Raw genomic sequence first — 9,244 nt, 5'->3', positions numbered from 1 at the left:
AACCTCTGGCAAAAGAGATTTTTTTTTTAATTCCTGTCTAGTAATTATTACCTCTTTGATGTCTTCTCAGTTGATGTGAATAAAGCAAAGTTGAAATCTATGGTTTTTGGGGTGTAATTTAGGCACTCCAGCAACAGGGCAGAGTTAAGGAACTCAAATTTCAAGACAATATGTCACCATCCTCTATTCACACTAGCCATCTATCTTGCCCTGGTCTTGAGTTTTAATACAGGAAAGAAATGGAAGGGGACTGCATTTTTTGAGCATACTAACTAATGTATTTTTAAAATAACAGGCATGATCTGTCCTACTAAAATAGATGGACAACAGATTTCAGCTATGAAGTCATGTTTCTAACAAAAACAAACAAAAAAACCCATGCTACTGCCCACTGCAGGGGAGTTGTACCAGCTGCTACTTAGTTTCCTTGAAACCAAACCCACTGTATAGTCCTCTGAAATTACGCAGCATATTCTGAGAACTTCCCTTCAGGCTGCACAGCCCCAGCTCTTTCAGCCTGTCCTCACAGGAGAGATTTCATCCCTGTGACAGATTTTCACCGATTTCATACTGTGCCAAAGGCCTTACTGAAATGCAGATAGATTACATCAGTGGCTCTTCCCTCATCCATTATGCAGTGACACCATCGGAGAAGACCATACGTAGGTCAAGAAGGATTTGCCTTTGGTGAAGCTATGCTGGTTCTCCCATATCACCTCCCCACCTTAGTATTGCTTCCTGGAGTGTCTGCTCCATGCTTCAAGTTGAACCAGGGGAGATTTAGGTTGGATATCAGGAAAATCTTCTTTACAGAAAGGGTTGTTAAGCACTGGAATGGGCTCTTGGGGAGGTGGTTGATTCACCGTTTGGATGTGGTGCTCAGGGACGTGTGGGTTAACGGTGGGTTGTCAGAATTAAGGTAGTATGATTTGGTTGCAGTTGGATCCATTCTAAAATCTTAATTCCATGATTTTACAACCCTTCCTGGCACAGTGGTGAGACTAACAGGTTTGTAATTTTGGGGGTCATCCTTTTTATCCTTCTTAAAGATGGGTGCGATGTTGCCTTTTTTCCAATCACCAAGGACTTCACCTGATTGCCACAAATTTTCAAATATCACTGAGAGCAGCTAGGCAATTCCATCAGCTAATTCCCTCAAGGATGCAACTCATCAGGACCCATACATTTGGGATGTTTCGGTTCCTCAGGTGGTCACGAACCTGATCTTCACTTACAGCAGGAGGAATGCTACCTCCCCAATTCCTTCTGAACAGTTATCAGAGAAGACTGAAGGAAGGCAAAAAGCCTTCTCCTTGCCTGTTTTTACCAGCTTGACTGTGTAACTCATTGAGGGGGTATGCCCTCCCAGACTTTCCCTTTCTGGCTGAGGTAGCTATAGAAGGCTTCCTTGTTCTTCCCGGCATCCCTTGCCAAGTTTAGTTCAAGCTGAGCCTTGGCTTTCCTGGTCCCTTCCATACCTTCCTTACATTCTTCCCACACAATCTGTCCCTGTTTCCACTGCCCATGGATTTTCTTCTTGCTCTTCAGTTTGACCGGCAGGTCCCAGTTCAGCCATGCTGGTGTCTTGCCTTCCTTCCCTGACTTGCTACACCTGGGGAGCAAGCCCTAAGAAATGCTTCCTTAAATATCTGCTATCTCTGCTCTACATCCTTGCCCATAAGGACAATTTCACAGGGTGTTTTGTTGACTAACTCCCCGAAGAGCTGGAAGGTAACTTTCCTAAAATTTACCACCCTAATTCTACTCTTTGCCTGTCTCGTATCAATCAGGAGCATGAACTTGACCACGTTGACTTGAGCACGTTCACTACAGCCCAGGCAGCCTCCAAACCTGATGTCACCAACCAGTTCATATGCATCGGTGAGGAATAGCTTCAGTTATCAGTTGTCCTCAGTGTGTTCCAGGAGCCTACTGGATTGCCTCCATCATAAAATGTAAGACTTTTTTCTTGTACTATTACAATATTTTGGAATTTGTATTGTAGGTTACCTAAAAACAATGGTATGACACATATCTCAAATCTGTTTATTACTAGCGTGATTGTTGTGCCTTCTCAGACAAACAGAGGCTAAAAACATAATGGTGCATATAAGTAAGCTTTTCTTTCTTTTTTCTTCTCTTTTTCTTCCGATATTGTTTTGGCTTTCAGCTATGCCAAATTACATGAATTTGCCACTCAGAAGGATCTCCGTATGACAGTATACATGAAAGCACATACAAGAATCTGTACCTAGATGAAAAATGTACTGAACTATCCACACAATAGAAACTGGCTTTTTTTAAGCACTAGTCAAAACCAAATGCTTAAGTCTGACTGCTCTGTATCCAAAAAGTTATTTTTAGTTAATATATAATTATGTTCTCTTGCAATAGTCTAAACTGCACAAGTTCTCTTTACGCAAACCAAGTACTACACTTTTGTTCTAAATGACAGATCTTTTAAATACTTTTTTTTTTTTAAAAAAAGGTAGACTTCTAAATGAATTGGAACAATGAAGAAATACCTGTCTATTCCATTCCTGCTAACCCTAATCTTATTTAGACTAGCTGTCTTTTTTGCCCCAACCAACTGAAATCTTAACCTGCAAGCAATACAGCAATTTTCATACAACAGCTCTGTAAGTAGCAAAGACTAGGAGATTCCCCTACGCTTACTGCTAAGCAATAGTCTTAAATAACAATCTCTCAGACTACTTCCTATAAATCAGAGTGGAAAGAAGGGATACAACAACGTTCTACATTGTTTTACCTGGAAAGCACTGTAAAAAACATTCCATAGATTACAGGCACATTGCTCAGCAGAAAATAACCAAATGCTAATGCACAGTACACAATGAACTTCATGTAATAAACAAGCATATAATCCTCCCTATTTCTTAATACTAGGAAGACTGTTTGGTAACACATCTAACTTCACAGCAGCTGTTCAGCTTGAGACTCATCTTCTGTCAAGAGCTTTCTGTATGATACTGGACCATGTGGGTTCATAAATCCTATGAAAGAACAAGACTATCAGATTTGGTTTTGCTGAGCAGTCAGAGAAAAAAAGGTAGAAGTCCAAAAATCAAAACTGACTGCAGACTACCCTCAGATGCTCTTGGTAGCCTATATACCAACAAACACGTGTGTGCTAGACATTGCAAAATGTAACATGTAGTTCTATATATGTTGTGCTATGTTGTGCTATAGATCACAAAATGTTGCTTTACTTCTAAAACAGCTTCTGGAAAAGGCTTTATATAACACAGAGTCCTACACAACTTGTTAGAAGTGACCAGATTCATAACCATTTTATCAAATAAACATGAACATTTAGCCATGAAGTTGCAATTCTGCAGCTTTGAAGACAAAAACTGTGCTTATGTTTCCAGGCCTAAAAATTTTATGTGAGAACTGCTGACAGGTGCAGAAGCAACATAATATTTGAGCCAAACCATCCTCTGTTGATTCCAGGTGACCCAAAACTACTTCTGAATTAGCTTAATCTGTACGTGCTTTCAAAGTGAAAGCATCTGCACAGTATGGCTTTTTAGTTCGGAGTACAGCTTCCTTACCCCACAAAAGCAATTTGGTTTGAGTTAAATACTGCAAGTGAAAGAGCAGGTCTCTATCACAGCCCCATCTACTGTCAAGTCTAGCTGCATTAATATACTAACTTGATAGCACGATGTCAGCCTAAAGGGTCTCTTCTTACCCTTACAAAATGCAAAGACAGTAAGTAGGTACTCCAAAGCAGCACATCCTACCGTCAACTCTTAGAACTGCAATACATTCCTGTACTTCCTGCATCACTATCCACACATGAAGTGTAACACCCTATACACGCTGAAATTCAAGCATAATCCTCACCTACACTCAACAGAAAGCCAGATTCTACACACATTAAGGACAGCAGTAACTACAGTCAAAATAGATTCACAGTATCTGGCTACTCTTCTGTCATCACTCAGTTCATTTCTAAGGGAGCAGCTACAAACAAGAGCAGGTAAAGATGTCAAAGCTAGAACTGCTAGTTCACTATGCAAAAAAACTTTCATTGGCCTGGTCATCAATTAATTGATCATACAGTTAATTATATTTCCCATTCACAAATGCAAAGCCCTGGCTGAGATTTTTCTGTATGTCACCCCATCCCCCTTTTTGAATCTGTATCTCTGTGCACCACCTTTAGGGTTCTTCTCAGTGAGAAAGAGACATTAAATGAATTTACACTTTACCGAGAGAGTCAAAACGCATTACCTGGTAACCAGAGTCTAATCTCCGTGAAGAATCTCTTGCACTATATGCACCAGCTAAACTGTTTCCAGTTAATGTTCTAGATCCTAGAGTAGAGCTGGAGGCCTGGACAGATATCCTTCGAGGAATTCTTGAGGGCTTAGACTCCATTCTTTGTACCCTGTAATAAAAGACACGCCATTGAGGTTTTTTTTTTCCTTTTCGGAAGCAGAGACTTAGATACAAAACATGCACAAGTGTTTTCTAAATGCAACTTAAATATGAGTCACACACACAGACACACATACTTACACCAAGCTTTGGTCTGATCAAGCAACGGAAAGATGGAAAATGAGTTTTTTCCCTGTGTTTTGCAACTCATCTTTACATCTCCCATTTCATGCTACAAGACTAGAAACACAGAACTTTCTAATATTCTTATTTTTACACTATATTCTTACCGTTATATTACTAGTGGGACTCTCTGAAGAACCCTGCAGGAGTTGCATGGAAACAAAATGAGCCAGGGAAGGAATCCTCAGATTAAATAAATTCACAAGTTTATTTTCTATTAATGAGCTGTATCTTGAATCTGAGACGAACTAAGTACATGCAAAGACTACGCTCAAACTTAAGTCCTCAGAGTCAAAACTATGAAACATCACCTTTCTATTAAACAACTCTACTTGCAATCTACCTGCCTCAAAGAAATATTTAAGTTTTCCAAAACAACTCCCAAGAAAATCAATTTATAAAGCCAAAGTACAGGTTGTCTCAGATTAAACAATAAACTTTCATTTGACTCTGAAGTATGTACTTGAAATCACAGAATGGTTTGAGTTGGAAGGGACATTTAAGATCATTTAGTTCCCCTGTGGGGGAGGACAGTGGTAGGCAGGGGGCAGGCACCTCCCTCTAGACCAGCTTGCTCACAACCCCATCCAGCCTGGCTTTGATTGTTTCCAAGGAGGAGGCATTCACAACATCACTGGGCAACCTGTTCCGGTGCCTCACCATCCTCGCAGTAAAGAATTTCTTGCTGACTTCTAGTTCTAAATCTGCCCTCTTCCAGTTTAATACCATTTCCCCTCATCCTATCTCCACCTGCCTGTCACCATAACACTTCCCTTACAAGAAGTCCCTCCCCAGCTTTCCTGTAGGCCCCTTCAGGTACTGGAAGGCTGCTGTAAGGCCTCCTTTGAGCCTTCTGCACGCTGAAGAGCCCCAGCTCTCTCAGCCTGTCCCGCAGGGGAGGTGCTCAGCCCTCTGATCATCTCTGTGGCCCTCCTCTGGACCTGCTCCAACAGCTCCTCGTCCTCCTTGTGTCGGATGCTCCAGAACTGGACGCAGTGCTCCAGGTGGGGTCTCACGAGAGCAGAGCAGAGGGCAGAATCACCTCCCTTGACCTGCTGGTCACATTCCTCTTGATGCAACCCACAACACAGTTGGTATACTTGCTCTTTTTGTATTTCCAGGGATCTCAAAATAAACACCAGTGCCTTTATCAAATGAGAAGTGGTTTTGTGGGTCATTCTTTTCTTTGAAAGAATATTTTGACCTAATACTGCTCAAAAAGCTTTAGATAGGTGGATGATTGGCCTGCTAATATTCCCAGATTTTTCCTGCTCAGAACAGGACAGATATAATTGCACCACAAAAAATAAATTCATTGCAGAGGATCCCAGCACTGTCAGTGGTGTGCTGCAGAAAGGGTTATGTGACAGCTAACAACTCTAAAAACAGACGGCAGAGCGAGGCATCTGCAGAAGTGGTACAACCTGTTTTACTTAACCACTGTTAATTCTGATCTAGCCTTCTGAAAATTGCAATGAGAATATATCAGGAAAAAATTATCAGTCAATAAAGCCCAATTATTTCCTCACATTTAGTATCACAGTCTCCAAAAAAACTACTGCAACCCTCACACATCTTGCATCCAGCTGCAGCTCCCAGTTGAGTTCATATACTCAGGACTATTCAACACATTCCCAGTACAAATTAGTTTGTACATAACTCCATTGATGAAACAGTTGAACAACTGCAAATTAAACTACTGTTTTCATCAAATTTAGGTTTTGAAGCCACTTCTCTGGTGCATGTTCAGCCACTAGGTTTCACTAGGTTTACAAAACAGCTCACATCTTAAAGCAGCCTAAAAGCTTAATCATGCAAGTTGAGCTCATTTCAAAGAAAATACAAAACTTAAACATCTCATGATTATGCTATGTGTTAAGTGAACATTTAAGCCAATAGTTAGATAAACACAGGTGGATTTTCAGGTGGTACAAAGAATTACTGGGTTGTACCACAGAGCGGCACACCAGTTACTAAACTACGCTTCAAACATTAACAGCCCATACACTTACATATTTGGTTAAGCTTCTCAAATCACGCTTAAACCCATAAGGAAATACTGATGGACAACAGCACGTTTGAGTAGTTCTCAAACTTGCACAAACAGTCGTATCAATAAGAATGCTCTGGGCAGCAATTCACAGCCCAAAAGAACGCTGCCAGTCTTGTGGGTTAAGAAATTCATTAACAAATTCAGTAATCTACGCTACACCGCTTTCTGTGGGTCATCTGCCCAATAATACATAAGAACCACATTTTTAAAGTATTTGTAACATTAATGAAGATACTGTAATGATTGTTAATTTAAACGTCAGCGTAATCTGCCATCACATGCGCTGCAAGCCTAGTACAGGCCCAAAGCTACACGAAAAGTGAAAAGTAACTATTCAAGTTGCAAACTTTGAAACTAAATTAATCCCATGTCACAGCAATAGATACAAGGGTCTGAGTGGTACAGGACAACTGCTGGTCTTCAGATTTGACATCCAAAACAGTTTGTCTACGTTTTACATTGACGCAAAACACAAAGGACAAGGAGGTAAGGGACAAGCAGACAGATTAAGTGATCCAATTTTTCTGACACAGAGCATCAGAACAATCACACTGGTTATGGATCATTCTGCTTCTGGATACATGCGGAACATGGTGAATTAAATAACACAAGTAGAAAGTTAGAGGCAGACAGACAGAAAATACACAGAGGTTCCAGCTGAAAGGAAGGAAGCTCCTAACAGCAGGAATTAGCAGAGGCGTATGCAATCCGCAGCCGCACGCTGCCTGGCACAGCCCGCCCTGCTGCCACCCCCTGCTCACACCATCATGGCAACGGCTCCGCTCCGCCCCACATCCCCCAGCCTGGCCCCCATCAGTCATAACAACCACACGTGGGTGTGCAGTGAGCACCAACGGAGCTGAAGACAGGGCATGGGGAGGGCGCAGCGCTGACTCAAGTTATGGCAAATAATTTTATGCATTTTGATACTTTGGCTAAACACAGTCCAGTGAATCACAAAAAAATATGCAGTCACGCCTGCGGTTTTGATGAAGGAATTTGAGAACAGGTTTCAAGATTGCCAGAAAGGTCATCCATTTTTCAGTATATTTGCAATTCTATTTTCAATCGTCATATATACATCATCTGCAAATTTTCAAGCAGAATGCATGGAGGTGCAATCAGATGTTCCACTTAAATATTTGATGATGTCTCTTTATTGGACTTTAAAAAGGCCTCTTACCAGAGAAAGAGATCCCTTGCTTCACAATCACACCTTACTCATGTCATTGCTTTTAGCAGTACCCACATTTGTGAACAACTGTTTTCAACAATGAAGCACAGGAAGAGTAAAATTTCATAAGAAATCTCTGACGAACACCTTGGGAGCTCACCAAGAACCACAGCTACTTCCACTGAGCCGGACTGATGCATTAGTTTCACAAAAACAGTCTCACATCCCACTACTTTTATTTTCTTGTTGCTCTCTTTTTCCAATATTTTAATTTTAAAAAATAGCGAATGAAGCTACGTTACTTAAATGCATTAACTATATATTTTACACATAGTGCAATTTCATACAAGGCAATTCCTCTTCACTCAGTGAGGCCCACGCAAGCCAAAAGATTGTACACACATGAATTGGCATCTAAATGAACAGGGGAAGACGACAGCAGTGGAAGAAGTTAGAAGATTTGTTTTAATTAAATCAGAGATCATCTACCACTAACAAAATCTTGTGATGCATCTCAAGACCGGTTTAAGAAAAACAGAAAGAAAGAAACAGTACTGAAATTAAACTTCTGCCTTTAAAACTGTTCATGGAAAAGAAATGACCATCTCATATCTGAGAGGAGTTGCACTGCCTATTCTGAGTACAGAGCTCCAACATCCCTCCCTTCTTCTCCTGCCTTACCTACAGCTACATGACAAAAGATCAACTAGATCCAACCTAGCCATAATAGATGCAACAGAAAATTTAGAACATCAACAGTTCTTTGCAAAAAAATAGCGTAATTTGAAAAGGTAAAAATAACACAGCAAATATTTAGAATAAAAGCCTCTCACTCCTCCTTCTCTGCTGCCTTAACCCCACCTACTGAGGAACGAGAGGCAATAGGACATACTCACGTCTACTAGAAAGCAAAGCCCTTCTAGCCGCCATGCAATAGCTTAGCACATTTGCGGGTCCCATTTGAGCTACACATACCTCATTTCCAGCTCAGAAATTCAGGGCCCACCTCAGCACTACACGGCGATGCTTCAGCCAACGCCTAGAGCTTTTAGGGCTAGAGATCTTAGCACGCTCTGACATACAGTAGTTCATAAGATTGTCGCACAACCAATTTGTGACCGCGTGTTCTTCGCGTTTCATCAGAAGACGTTTAGAGCGCCAAGCAAGATGGAGCTCAGGGTCAATTTCATCAGTCCGTGCAACTCCGACCAGGATTTTACCCAGCCGCCAGCCAAGAAGACCGATAGGAACTCAGCAGCGTCCCAGGCGGCCCGAGATCCCGGCACCCGGCGCAGCACAGCTCCTTTCGCACCCCGCGGGCCGAAAGGCGGCACGGAGCGCCCCGCTCCGATTCCGTAGGTCGGCGGCTCCCCGGAGGGAAGCGAGGAGCGGCGCGGAGCGGCCCAGTGTCACACCGCGACGCGGCC

At 41.8% G+C, this 9,244-nt stretch overlaps 1 long non-coding RNA gene across 1 annotated transcript; it reads right to left on the bottom strand.

Annotated features, from left to right (window-relative positions):
- Nucleotides 1-1,388: 1,388 nt before the first annotated feature.
- LOC116216831 lies at nucleotides 1,389-9,226 on the bottom strand. The gene is made up of 2 exons (XR_004160366.1): nucleotides 8,793-9,226; nucleotides 1,389-4,417 (listed from the first exon to the last, which is right to left on the bottom strand). It is a non-coding gene; the product is annotated as an uncharacterized LOC116216831 (long non-coding RNA).
- Between the last annotated feature and the right edge of the window lie 18 nt (nucleotides 9,227-9,244).

This window comes from Meleagris gallopavo, chromosome 7 (assembly GCF_000146605.3).
Source record: "Meleagris gallopavo isolate NT-WF06-2002-E0010 breed Aviagen turkey brand Nicholas breeding stock chromosome 7, Turkey_5.1, whole genome shotgun sequence".
Lineage (NCBI taxonomy): Eukaryota > Metazoa > Chordata > Aves > Galliformes > Phasianidae > Meleagris > Meleagris gallopavo.
The sequence above is the reverse complement of the archived record's forward strand: the minus strand, read 5'-3'. Positions and strand labels throughout refer to the sequence as shown.